This window comes from Rattus norvegicus, chromosome 18 (assembly GCF_021556685.1).
Source record: "Rattus norvegicus strain SHRSP/BbbUtx chromosome 18, alternate assembly SHRSP_T2T, whole genome shotgun sequence".
NCBI classification, from domain to species: Eukaryota; Metazoa; Chordata; class Mammalia; order Rodentia; family Muridae; genus Rattus; species Rattus norvegicus.
In genome coordinates this window covers 36,579,577-36,594,255 of record NC_141551.1, presented here as the reverse complement: position 1 = coordinate 36,594,255, position 14,679 = coordinate 36,579,577, and the positions used below count along the sequence as shown (strand labels likewise).

General features: G+C 43.5%; 1 pseudogene; it reads right to left on the bottom strand.

The window, feature by feature from the left end:
- Window positions 1-2,949: 2,949 nt before the first annotated feature.
- LOC134483087 (glyceraldehyde-3-phosphate dehydrogenase-like) lies at window positions 2,950-4,531 on the bottom strand (annotated as a pseudogene).
- Window positions 4,532-14,679: the final 10,148 nt, after the last annotated feature.

Below are 14,679 nucleotides of genomic sequence, written 5' to 3'. Positions count from 1 at the left end.
AAAAACTCAGGTGACAGCAAATGCTGGCGAGGATGCGGAGAAAGAGGAACACTCCTCCATTTTTGGTGGGATTGCGGACTGGTAAAACCATTCTGGAAATCAGTCTGGAGGTTCCTCAGAAAATTGGACATTGAACTACCTGAGTACCCAAGTATACCTTTCTTGTCCATATACCCAAAAGATGCCCTAACCTATAACAAAGGCATGTATTCTACTATGTTCATAGCAGCCTTATTTATAATAGCCAGAAGCTGGAAAGAACCCAGATGCCCTTCAACAGAGTAATGGATACAGAAAATTGGGTACATCTATAAAATGGAATATTACTCAGCTACCAAACAATGACTTTATGAAATTCATAGGCAAATGGATGGAACTGGAAAATATCATCCTGAGTGAGGTAACCCAATCACAGAAAAACACACATGGTATGCACTCATTCATATGAGGATATTAGCCCAAATGCTTGAATTACCCTGGATGCAAAGAACACAAGAAACTCAAGAAGGATGATCAAAATGCAAATGCCTCACTCCTTCTTTAAAAGGGGGACAAGAATACCCTTAGCAGGGAATAGGGAGGCAAAGTTTAGAACAGAGGCAGGAGGAACACCCATTCAGAGCCTGCCCCACATGTGGCCCATACATATACAGCCTCCAAACTTGGATAAGATGGATGAAGCAAAGAAGTGCAGGCTGACAGGAACCTGATGTAGATCTCTCCTGAGAGACACAGCTAGAATATGGCAAATACATAGGCGAATGCCAGCAGCAAACCACTGAACTGAGAATGGGACCCCTGTTGAAGGAATCAGAGAAGGGACTGGAAGAGCTTGAAGGGCCTCAAGACCCCATATGAACAACAATGCCAAGCAACCAGAGCTTCCAGGGACTAAGCCACTACCAAAAGACTGTTCATGGACTGACCCTGGGCTCCAACCTCATAGGTTGCAATGAATAGCCTCGTAAGAGCACCAGTGGAAGGGGAAGTACTTGGTCCTGCCAAGACTGACCCCCCAGTGAATGTGATTGTTGGGGGGAGGGTGGTAATGAGGAAGGATATGGAGGTGAAGCCCATATAGAAGGGGATGGTGAGGGGTTAGGGGGATGTTGGCCCAGAAACTGGGAAGGGAAATAATAATCGGAATGTAAATGAGAAGTACTCAAATTAATAAAGATTTAAAAAAATGTATTCATTTGAGAAATATATACAACCACCCAGAAAAAAAAACATAAAATAAAGAATAACTGAACAGTAGGGATAAGCCTACCCAATTTCAAGACACTGTACAATGGGAAAAAAAGAAACCAATAAAGGTTTTCAATTTTGGTTATCTCCCACTAATGTTTGTCTGAGGGTCTCTGCATCTCCTCCCATCAGCTGCTGGAGGATGTGTCTCTGATCATGATTGTGCTAGGTGCCTATGTATTGAGTATAGCAAAATATCATTAGGAGTAATATCTTTGATTTTGTTGTTGTTGTTCGTCTTAGTCAGGGTTTCTCTTCCTACACAAACATCATGAACAAGTAGCAAATTGTGGAGGAAAGTGTTTATTCAGCTTACTTCCATATTGCTGTGGAAGGAACTCAGGTCTGGATTTCAAGCAGGTGAGGAAGCAGGAGCTGATTCAGAGGCCATGAAGGGATGTTTCTTACTGGTTTTCTTCTTCTGGCTTGCTCAGCTTGCTTTCTTTTAGAACCCAAGACCAGCAGCCCAGGGATGGCACCACCCACAATGGCCTGGGTCCTCACAACTTGACCACTAGTTGAGAAAATGCCTTAGAGCTGGGTCTCTAGAAGGCATTTCCACAACTGAGGCTCCTTTTCTGTGATAACTCCAGCTTGTGTCTTGTTGACACACTAAACTAACCGGTACAATTGTTGTTTTTGTTACTATCCTAGGTCTCTGGGTTGTACATATTTCAGCATCGGTTTTCTTTCAAGCCTCAAATTATATCAGTCATTGGTTGGTGACTCCCACAAATTCTCAACCTACACTGCCCCAGCACATCTTACAGCAAGAGAAGTTGTAGGTCAAAGGCTTTGTGTCTGGGTTGGTATCCCACTGCCACCCCTGAATTTGTCTGGTAACAGAAGATGGCTGGTTCAGGTTTCATATTCTCCATTACTAGGAATCCTCCCTAGGTTCATCATTATGGAATCCTGGGAATTTCTACTGCAATTGGTTTCTACATTGCCTCCCAAATGCTGTCTGTTCTGGCTGTTTCTCTGTATTCTCTTCTTCAAACCACCATCTTCCCCCCCATGTCTTCATTCCCACCAAGTCCCAGTCCACATACAAAATATATTCTATTTTCCTTACTCAGGGAAATCCATGCATCACACTTAGTGCCATTCTTGTTACTTAGCCTTTTTATGTCTGTGCATTGTAGTCTTTCAGTCATTTACTTAAAAGCTGATGTTTTCTTATAATTGAGTACACACCATATCTGACTTTCAGGGACTGAGTTACCTTACTCAGGATAATTCTTTTCTAGATCCATTCATTTCAGTGCAAAATTTATAATGTCAATCTTTTTAATAGCTGAGTAATACTTAATTGTGTAGATGGATCATGTTTTTTTATCCATTTTTCAGTTGAGGGATATATAGGTTGTTCCCAGTTCCTGACTATTACAAATAAAGGTTCTATGAGCATAGCTAAGCAATGGCTCTTGTGTTAGGATGGAGCATCTTTTGGGTATATTGCTGGGAATGTTAAAGCTGTTGGTGTTGGTGTTGGTATTGAAATAGGTGTTGTTATAGGTGTTGAGATAGATTGACTCCTAATTTCCTGAGGAACCACCATTTTTTTTATTAACTTGAGTATTTCTTATATACATTTCTAGTGTTATTCCCTTTCCCAGTTTCCAGGCAAACATCTCCCTAATCCCTCCCCCTCCCCTTCTTTATGGGTGTTCCCCTCCCCATCCTCCCCTCATTGCCACCCTCCCCCCAACAATCTAGTTCATTGGGGGTTCAGTCTTAGCAGGACCCAGGGCTACCCCTTCCACTGGTGCTCTTACTAGGATATTCATTGCTACCTATGAGGTCAGAGTCCAGGGTCAGTCCATGTATAGTCTTTAGGTAGTTGCTTAGTCCCTGGAAGCTCTGGTTGCTTGGCATTGTTGTACATATGGGGTCACGAGCCCCTTCAAGCTCTTCCAGGAACCACCATTTTTTTGGTGCAGCAAACTTTATTGATGATATTCAAGAGGGAAGGGAGGCCTCCCTAGGCCCCTCCTGTTATTATGGGGTCTGGGATGGAATTGTGAGGGAGATGCTCAGTGTTGGGGACTGAGTTGGGATGGGGACTCCTCAGCAACTGAGAGCCTCTCGCTTTCTCTCCATATCCTTGCTGGGCTGGGGTGGGTGATCCAGGGTTTCTTATTCCTTGGAGGCCATGTGGGCCATGAGGTCCACCACCCTGTTGCTGTAGCCATATTCATTGTCATACCAGGAAATGAGCTTTACAAAGTTGTCATTGAGAGCAATGCCAGGCCAGCATCAAAGGTGGAAGAGTGGGAGTTGCTGTTGAAGTCACAGGAGACAACCTGGTCCTCAGTGTAGCCAGGATGCCATTTATTGGGCCCTCAGATGCCTGCTTCGCCTTCTTGATGTCATCATACTTGGCAGGTTTCTCCAGGCAGCATGTCAGATCCACAATAGATACATTGGGGGTAGGAACACAGAAGGCCATGCCAGTTAGTTTCCCATTCAGCTCTGGGATGACCTTGCTCACAGCCTTGACAACACCAGTGGATGCAGGGATAATGTTCTGGGCTGCCCCACGGTCATCATGCCACAGCTTTCCAGAGGGGCCATCCAGTATTCTGAGTGGCAGTGATGGCATGGACTGTGGTCATGAGCCCTTCCACAGTGCCAAAGTTGTTATGGATGACCTTGGCCGGGGTGGGGGTGGGGTTCGCAGTTGATGGTGCAGGATGCAATGCTGACAATCTTGAAGGAGTTGTCATATTTCTCATGGTTTACACCCATCACAAACATGGGGGCATCAGCTGAAGGGGCGGAGATGATGACCCTTTTGGCCCCACCCTTCAAGTGAGCCCCAGCCTTCTCCATGGTGGTGAAGACGCCAGTAGACTCTATGACATACTCAGCACCAGCGTCACCCCACTTGATGTTAGCGGGATCTCGCTCCTGGAAGATGGTGATGGGCTTCCCATTGATGACAAGCTTCCCATTCTCAGCCATGACTGTGCCGTTGAACTTGCCATGGGTAAAGTCATACTGGAACATGTAGACCATGTAGTTGTGGTCAATGAAAGGGTCATTGATAACAACAATGTCCACTTTGCCAGATGCAGAACAGAAGGCAGCCCTGGTAACTAGGTGCTCAATATGGCTAAATCTGTTCACACCGACCTTCACCATCTTTTCTATAAAACAAGGCTGGCACTGCACAAGAAGATACAGCTGTCTCTGGAACAGGGAGGAGCAGAGAGCCGAAACCACCATTTTATATTCATAGAGGCTGTGTACATTTGTCCTCATACCAGAAATGGAGGAGTTTTCCCCTGGTTCAACATCCTACTTCCATGATTTTACATTTGTGTTTTTGAACTTAGCCATTCTGACAGGTGTAATATGGACTCTTAATGTTGTTTTGATTTGCATTCTCCTGATGGCTAAGGGCGACTAATATTTCTATATGGAGTCATCAGCCACTTGGAATTGCTATTGATAAGTTTCTGTTTAGATCTGTATAGTATTTTTTAATTGGGATTTTTTTTGGTTGTTCATGTCTAGTTTCTTTATATATTCTAGATATTAGCCCTCTGTCACATTTGGAGTTGGTAACAATCTTTTTCAATTATGTAGGCTGCCATTTTGTCCCATTGATAGTGTCCTTTGACTGCCAGAAGTTTTCAGTTTCACAGGGTCTCATTTATTAATTGTTGATCTCAGTGCCTCTACTATTTGACTTCTGTTTTAGAAGTTGTCTCCTCTGCCAATATTCTCGAAGTCATATTGAAGTGGAAATTTCTGGTTTTGTTGGAGACTCAGTTGTGTCACATGATGTTTTTCTGGAAGCTGTATTATGAGAGGATATTTTGCTGAAGCAGACATGTGAGAGGCTGTTTTGCTGAGAAGAGACACACATGTGGTGCTTTGCTGGAAGCTGTCTGGTGAAAGGATATGTGATGTTTTGCTGTAGTGGATGCTAGAAAGGATGTGTGATGTTTGGAAAGAATATAACAACAAAGGAAATGGATGCTGCTCTTGCATTGTTTCACCTTACAACTCGTTGCTAGTCTATGCTGATCTTCACTTGCTGTGGCTTCATAGAAACAAACCAAAGACCTTCTGATAATATTCCAGCTGCTTTTGGAGAGGGGTCAATGAGGGGGAGAACACCCATATGGGGGAGGGGGAGGGAATGGGGGCTTATAGACAGGAAAGCAGGAAGGGAATAACATTTTAAATGTAAATAAAACACTGTTGTTAGGACAAAATGGCAACCAACCGATTGGGAAAAGATCTTTACCAATCCTACAACCGATAGAGGGTTATATCCAAAATATACAAAGAACTCAAGAAGTTAGACTGCAGGGAGACAAATAACCCTATTAAAAATGGGGTTCAGAGCTAAATACAGAATTCACAACTGAGGAATGCCGAATGGCTGAGAAACACCTAAAGAAATGTTCAACATCTTTAGTCATAAGTGAAATGCAAATCAAAACAACCCTGAGATTTCATCTTGCATCAGTGAGAATGGCAAAGATCAAAAACTCAGGTGACAGCAGATGCTGGTGAGGATGTGGAGAAAGAGTAATACTCCTCTATTGTTGGTGGGATTGCAGACTGGTACAACCATTCTGGAAATCAGTCTGGAGGTTCCTCAGAATATTGGACATTGAACTACCTCAGGACCCAGCTATACCTCTCTTGGACATATACCCAAAAGATGCCCCAATATATAACAAAGACACGTGCTCTACTATGTTCATAGCAGCCTTATTTATAATAGCCAGAAGCTGGAAAGAACCGAGATGCCCTTCAACAGAGGAATGGATACAGAAAATGTGGTACATCTACACAATGGAATATTACCCAGCTATCAAAAACAATGACTTTATGAAATTCATAGGCAAATGGATGGAACTGGAAAATATCATCCTGAGTCAGGTAACCCAATCACAGAAAAACATACATGGTATGCACTCATTGATATGAGGATATTAGCCCAAAATCCTCGAATTACCCTAGATGCACAGAACACATGAAACTCAAGAAGGATGACCAAAATGTGAATGCCTCACTCCTTCTTTAAAAGGGGAACAAGAATATCCTTGGGAGGAAATAGGGAAGCAAAGTTTAGAACAGAGGCAGAAGGAACACCCATTCAGAGCCTGCCCCACATTTGACCCATTCATATACAGCCACCAAACTAGATAAGATGGATGAAGCAAAGAAGTGCAGGCTGACAGGAATCAGATATAGATCTCTCCTGAGAGACACAGCCAGAATATTGCAAATACATAGGCAAATGCCAGCAGCAAACCACTGAACTGAGAACGGGACACCCGTTGAAGGAATCAGAGAAAGGACTGAAAGAGCTTGAAGGGGTTTGAGCTCCCATATGAACAACAATGCCAACCAACCAGAGCTTCCAGAGACTAAGCTGTAAGATCTCCGAAGGGAGACCCTCACTCAAGTCTTGGGAAATCGCAGACACCAGACACACGAGAGACCAGACTTGATGCAATAAGCAGAGGCAAGGGATATTCTATTCAAAGGTAAAACATCAGCCACTCTACCACAGTTTAAGTCCTTGGTTGAGTGATAATTGTTAGTGCCTGGCTGACTATAACGGTATGTTCCAGGCAGAACGGCACTAAGCCACACATCTTTCAGCATCAGGTACTGGTGCACTGAGACAGTTCTTAAGCTCCACATACCCAGTCTACAGATATGCATACACATGGCCTCACCCAGCCATTTCAGCCCACGGAAGCCATTTTGGAGAGCAAATTTCTCAAGAGCAAGGGATAGGGGCAGTCAGGGATGACCATGAACTAGTGGGTTACTTGGCCCACGCCAAGGTCCACTGTTCTTCGGGCAGTCCGTAAGTGTTGTTTGCTGCCAGTAGCCCCCTGTACTCAAGGTCTTTTGCTGGACACTAGCCCATTTGAGTGTAGGAGTACAGAGTGTTGGGCCCCCATATTCACGAAACAACTGGACAGGCTTCTCTTCTATCTTTGTGCATAGCCAGCATTCTAGGACTGAGAGGCTTGCCTTCAGGGCCACTGGAGAGGCCCCTCTTGTTCTTTCTGGGGCAGTCCCTGACCCAGTGTCCTTTTTCTTTGCATTAGGCACACTGATCTTTAGCCAGGAAGTCTCTTCTGTTGCCAGGTACTGTCTTCCTAGGTTCCCTAACAACTGTGGCCAGTATATGTTCCTCTCTTGTCTTTTATCTCTCTTTAGCTCTCTACCTTCCTTTTCTTTTTGTCTCTTTTCTTCCCTAGCTTCCTGCTCTTTTTACCTTCTTTTTCTTTCTCTTCCTTAGTTTCTCTGTTATATAACCTTACTTTTTCTGCAACTTACACTAACTCTCTCAGCAACTTATCTTAACCCCTCAAGTATCTTAACTTTTTCTTACCTTAGCCAAATTGGTGGGGCATTTTTCAGCCCCTCAGAGACCCACCATTGGAGTCTGATGGTAGACCTGGCACTCCCTACCTTCAGGCATATTCAAATCAACAGGCAGAAGTGAGGGCCTTCCATCCGTGTCTGGAACATCTTTTTCTGGCCTCTAGTAGTAAAGAGGACCCGTAACAGCTACTAACAAGCATCTCAAGTGAGATGGTGAGAAAACAAGAAAAGAGTCCAGAAAATAGAGGTCCACCAAAGAGGACAAATAGCATTTAGTCACATAGCTAAACCAGGAGGCATTTTTGGGACAAAAAGGCCATTGTAAAAATAAGCACAAACTTTGTGCCTGTGAAACAGAAAGGTGAGCAGAGAGGCAGCTGATCTGTTACCGACTGTCTCTCTGGACTTAGATTTTTTTTCTCAAGGAGTATCTCTCTTTAGTGTCAGCTTGGTGGCTTTACCTGTCAAGAGAACCAACCTCTAAATGACGCTAGGCTTCTAGTAAGAATTAATAACAAAAGGATGAAGAGATGGTTAGGACCTGGGTCCTAGAAGCCAAGTGGCTGACATAAGAATTGTAACCGGTTCACCTGAGACTTTCAGGACCTCAGTAGCAGCCCTTCAACAAGCTGTCTCACTGGGTTAAAGGTCCATGGAAAAGAAAACATTAATCCTGACATTGGCCACAGCCAAAGCCTGAATCCTAAATTTTGACTGGCAAAAAAAAAAAAGTTCTTCACAGTTTGTTGTAGATTCTTTTTGAAACTATTTTAGGGACTTCTCTGCCCCCCCCCAAAACCTGGGGCATTTTGATCACAGGGGCAGGAACTGGCTGCTGAGGGGAGCTTGCCACTCAGGGGGTTCCTCAATCTCGGGATAGATCTGAGGAGCAGAGGGCAGTTTCAAGGAAGGTGTTTCAGGCTGTGCCTTCCCCAGCTTTTGCTCTGTATTAGATTTTTGCAGAGTCAGGGCTCGGGGACCTGACTTAGGTGGAATCCAGGGTTGGACCCAAGGAGGGGGTTCCTGAGCCAAGTCTTGCCAGACAGTGATGCATGGCTGCTGGTCTGGATGGGACCTTGGTTCTCTCTGAAAAATAATGTCTTTAACGGCACAAATTACATCTAAATTAAAAGTCCCTATTGGCGGCCATCCAGTTCCAAACGTTGGCCACTCAGAGGAACAGAAAGTCTGCCATTTCTTTTTTTTTTTTTTCACTTCAACAGAGAGATTATGAGCCCTAGTTCTAACTTCAGTCCAGGGGTCGAGAGTCAGGGAAAGGGGCGTCATCACATTCTGTCCCATTCTGTCTACAAAGTATGACAAAGACCCAACACAGAAGACTAACAAAATGACAAGAGAGACAAGGATGTCTAAAACCAGTCACCCTCTGTGACTCTTTCACAAGAAACCAAAAGCCAGATCACTTGGCAAAGTCCTTCGTGTCTCTACCTTCAGGGGTCTAATCTCCTCACTGTGAACCTGAAAGGAGGGAACCAGTTCCTTCTGGGCCCCCCTCCACCCTCGAGGCATCCCCCAGGGTTGTAGCCTGCAGTGCCAGACAGTTCTGTCCCCTGCAGCCTCGGGGTCCTCACGGCCCTCCGAGACAGCTGCCCAAAAAGCAGATCCATGTTGCTCCTACCTGGAGATGACTGAAACCGAAAGTAAGAAACAGACAGACTGACAGATGTGGCGCCGCTCGCTCAGACAAACATCCAACTCACCTTCAAGGAGTCTTCGGGGTCTGGGGTGGTCACAAAGATCCCGGATGAGCCCCCAAATTTAAGATCCCCGAAGGGAGACCCTTACTCAAGTCTTGGGAAGTTGCAGAACCCAGACACACGAGAGACCAGTCTTGATGCAATATGCAGAGGCAAGGTATATTTCAGAGCTCTGGGTCGACACATATCCCATGCAGGAGACAGAGGAGTTGACCATGAGCAGCTGGGAGAAGGGCTATTTAAAGGAAGAAGTCACAAGCCCCAGGAGATGAGGGGATGTCAAAAGGAAATACCAAAAATGTCACAAGGGGAAACTCTCAAAGTCACAGGATTGTTCTTAAGACTCTAGGGTTTAAATCAGGTGAAAGGTCAAGCCCTCATTCTCCTGGGAACAGATCTTGTTCCTATCCTTTAGGGTAAATGTTTGTCAGAGTTGACAAAGCACCTGCATCTGATACACATCTGGTTAGGCTTTGGCCCCGGTTTCCTGGAATACTATCTGCAGGACACAATGTCTGGAACATTATCTGTAGGGCACAATGGGGGCTTGAACAAACATCACAGGGGCAGAACAGAACCTGTTACTCATTTACTCATGTCCGGTGACATCTGGAGGGTCAGTGAGTCTGCACCAGTCTTCCTGCATTTTTAACCATCTCTTTTCCTGAGTCAGATCCTGTTGTTGAGTTTTGAGCTAGTTTAAAACTCTATCTCTCAAAACCACTACCCAAAGACTCTACATGGATTAACCCTGGCTCCAACCTCATACATAGCAATGAATAGCCTAGTAAGAGCACCAGTGGAAGGGGAAGCCCTAGGTCCTGCCAAGACTGAAGCCTCACTGAACGTGATTGTTGGGGGGAGGGCGGTAATGGGGGGAGGATGGGAGGGGAACACCTATATAGAAGAGGAGGGGTAGGGGTTAGGGGGATGTTGGCCCGGAAACCAGGAAAGGGAATAACAATTGAAATGTAAATAAGAAACACCCAAGTTAATAAAGATGAAAAAAATGAAATGTAAATAAAGAAATATATCTAATAAATTAATTAAAAAATATTCCAGCTGCTTCTTGCTGTTTCCTCAGGTTCATGCTGACTTGGCAGCACTTCATAGTCTCTTTTGGATCCAGGATCAGTTGTTGATTCATCTGTGGTGTTTGCTATTGGACTGAACTGCTCAGGATGAAGATTGGAATTACTCTAAAGAACTATTTCTAAACAGTTTCACAACCACCATTTTCTTTCTTTCTTTCTTTCTTTCTTTCTTTCTTTCTTTCTTTCTTTCTTTCTTTCTTCCTTTCTTTTTTTTTAATTAACTTGAGTATTTCTTATTTACATTTCGAATGTTATTCCCTTTCCTGGTTTCCGGGCCAACATCTCCCTAACCCCTGCCCCTCCCCTTCTATATAGGTGTTCCCCTCCCATCCTCCCCCCATTACCGCCCTCCTCCCAACAATCACGTTCACTGGTGGTTCAGTCTTAGCAGGACCAAGGGCTTCCCCATCCACTGGTGCTCTTACTAGGCTGTTCATTGCTACCTATGAGGTTGGAGCCCAGGGTCAGTCCATGTGTAGTCTTTGGGTAGTGGCTTAGTCCCTGGAAGCTCTGTTGGTTGGCATTGTTGTTCATATGGGGTCTCGAGCCCCTTCAAGCTCTTCCAGTCCTTCTCTGATTCCTTCAACGGGAGTCCCGTTCTCAGCTCAGTGGTTTGCTGCTGGTATTCGCCTATGTATTTGCTGTAATCTGGCTGTGTCTCTCAGGAAAGATCTACATCTGGTTCCTGTTGGCCTGCACTTCTTTGCTTCATCCATCATGTCTAATTGGGTGGCTGTATATGTATGGGCCACATGTGGGGCAGGCTCTGAATGACAACCGCCACTTTCTAATAACCTTTCTTTCCCCCTGTTTCTTCTGGGTGATAGGCTATAAGGAAGGTTGAAACATTTAGAATCTCTTATTAAAAGTAGATTTAAAAAAACACTAAAGCTATAGGTGGTGCCCAATGTGACTTAGGCATAATGGACAATTCTATTTCTAATGGATTAGACGAATAGGAAGATTTTGGTGGAATAGCATTGTTGTTTAAGGAAGTTGGCAAAACAGCAACTATTGCTGCTGGGTGGTTTCCTACCTTCTCCCAGATGGGTTTTCTGGCTTTGCTTCATAGTCTTTACGTATAATATTTTGAAAAATATTGAGGGGAACACTGACAATTTTCTTGTTTTAGAGAAAATTGCAGACTTGGCTATGTTTTTAAAAACCTTGTGAATAGAGATTGACTTGCTTGGAAAGCAAAAGGATCAGGTGGGGAACAATAGGGTTCAGGCTTGGTGTCTGAAATGGGGAATTTATAGTCGATGAAAGAGGAAAGAAAATTATGCTGGAAGGTAAATTGCTGCCCCACACTGATCCATGCATTTTCAATGCCAGGTGAAGGAGCACTTCTGTGACAAAAGGGGTCCTGATGAGCAAGTGGCAATACAGGGCCAATAGGCTAGTATCCAGCCAAGTACTCCACCAGAAGATTTTCTTTGTGGCTACATACATACCTTAAGCCTCCCTAATCTTTATGTAGCATATGCCTGCTAATGATGGTGGTCATGCTTATAATGAGATAACATGGTGTTCCACAGAAATGCTAAATCTAAAGCATTTTAAAGAGGGTATTGTATTGAACAATTTGCATTCTCCATTTGTTAAAGAATTGTTAAGTTATTGGGCTATGCGGCATAGAGTTATTCCCCAAATTCAAAGAAATTGGTGTTGGCCATGGTAGAAGCTGGTCAGCAATTAGAATAGTGGAGGCATGAAGGTACAAAAAATAGAACAATGTAATTTAGCAAGGGGGACAAACGTTACTAAAGACCAGCTGTTTGGGAATGTGTGTCCACCTTATTTGCTAAGGTAATACAGGGTTCTGCAGAAGACTTTACAGACTACAGATTGATTCAGCTGCAAATAAAGCCATATCAGACCCTTAAATCAGAAAGCTACTGATGGAAATATTGGCATTTGAAATGCAAATGCAAATGATGAGTGTAGGAGAGCAACCAGATCATTAAAAGCAAAAGATGCCCCAGTAGATAAATGTATGAGAGAGTCACCTGGTATTGGTTCTAAGGAGGATAATGCCAACACCATAGGATATTTTGTAACTTAGGAATCAGAATGACCAGTGTTTCAAATGTGTTGAATTTGGTCATCTCCAAAAAATTGTAAGATTAGAAAACTCAAAGCTCAAAATAGCTGATACATTGACTCTGGAGAATATGGAATTCATAGAAGGGAACAGGCAGGTTTTGCTTGCAATGAACCACAAAGGCTTCTGGGGTATTTTAACCTCTGTGGAAGGGACAAACATTGGTCTAAGGATTGTCAGTCTACAAGAGACATACAAGGTAACCTCCTGCCATCAGGAAACATACAAGGGGGCCTGTCAGCTCCAAGGCTCCTCAGTAAACAATAAGAGCCATTTTCCTTTGGTCAGTCAGTTGGTACAAAGCTGGCAAGAAAATCAAGACTGAGTATTTCTTATACATCTACAGAAGAACGTACAGCTTTGGATCTGGCCACACATACCTCTCTTATACTATCTCCAAAAGGTGAATGTTACAAGTTAACTACTGATGTTTATGGTCCTATATCCTCAGGGACAGTATTAATTATCTTGGGAAGAAATGGATTAACTTCTCAAGGACTGATTGTACATCCAGGTATAGTAGATGGGGATAAAAATCTTGACCTATGTGAAAAGCGAGATGTAACTTGATTCAGGAGATAAAATTGCTCAACTGTTGTTTCCTTACATCAAGGGCAAGGCTGCTCCATTAGAACAAACAGGGGTTTTGGGATCTTTTATTTAGTTTTGATAGAGTTTGTATACCACATCGACTTTTCTCAAAGAAGAAACTTTTCATTTTATTTAGTCTTTGTATTGTTCTCTTTGTTTCCATGCTATTGATTTCAGATCTCAGTTTGATGATTTCCTGACATCTACTTTTTTTGTTGTGTCTTCTTTCTCTGCTTCCTCCTCCTCCTTCTCCTCCTCTTCCTGCTTCTAACATTTTAATTGTTTCTTTGTGAATTTATTATCATTCATTACAATCCCACTTATAGCCCTGTATGTCAATATCTGTTTTTTCTTCCAATGTTCTCCCAAAGAGAACAAACTTACAAACCTTCTTGCCATGAAAGCTAAGGTGTATCAGGGTGTGTCACATAGTATACCCTTTTGTGCAAACAGCTTCTCTTGCAAATATTCATTGCAGTGTGTCATTGTCCTGGTTTGAGAACTCTGGCTTTTACTACACTATCAGTAATGGATCTTAAACTCAGTCTATTATTAAATATCCCATTGTTACCTTTGTCTTGGAGATCTTTCAGATTTGAATATGCAAGACCAGTCCATTCTTGTTCTGTAGCAGTTCATGGATAGAGTAAATGTCGGAGTGCGCCAACTCAAAGCCCTGAATATGGGCTTGGGTGGTAACTGAGTTGGTCAGCCTGTCAGTTCTTTCATGTTCATGTCATCAGGACCAACTCTCCCATGATGCCCAGGAGTGGGGCAGGGAAAGCTCTCCTGTTCTCATGCTTTCCAGTTGGGCTTACTTGTCCCTCTGTTACTGGGTCCAACTCTACTGTGCTGCCAAGGCAAGATGCATGGCAACTTTTCAGATTGCTGCAGATGTATGGGCCCAGGCCATCTTTCCTGCTCTCACACCCTCTTTGACAGATCTCCCATGCTGCCCAGGTAGAGTCACCTTGTGGCAAGGGGTGATGGGCTGGAGAGGAGAAAATATCCCTTCTGTAACCATGCCATTTCAAGGCCAACAAGGGTTGGTGGTATAGCAGTATTTACTATAAGGTATGAGAGTGATGAAACCAGCACAGCTGCTTGTCATAGTTCTAGCTACAATTGCTGTTGTTTGATCTCTAGCTTTTAGATTTTGTTCTAAATGGCATAGCCATATCCACTAGGAACAGCAAGATTCCTAACATCAGCATAGATGCTTGAAACAGTTCCAGAAAAGCTGAGTCTATTGCTAAATCACTGCTCTATCTTTTGGGTTTTGGTTCTGCATGTTGGTGTTGCATTATTGAACCTAATAATAAGCCAGTTGGAGCTCTCTATTATGTGAGGAATTTTATTCAGGCTTTACATGCCACCAAATCTCACTAGAAAGAATACTTTGGCATGTCTTTCTGCAGAAAGGCACACTCGACGGTAAGATCATAAGCCTAAAAATAAATCCCTCTGAATAATCCCTGTTTCTCTTAAGACTTTAATATAGAAAATGATAAAGATGAGAATGAGAATGATCTACTCTCTCCTGAGGAAGTGA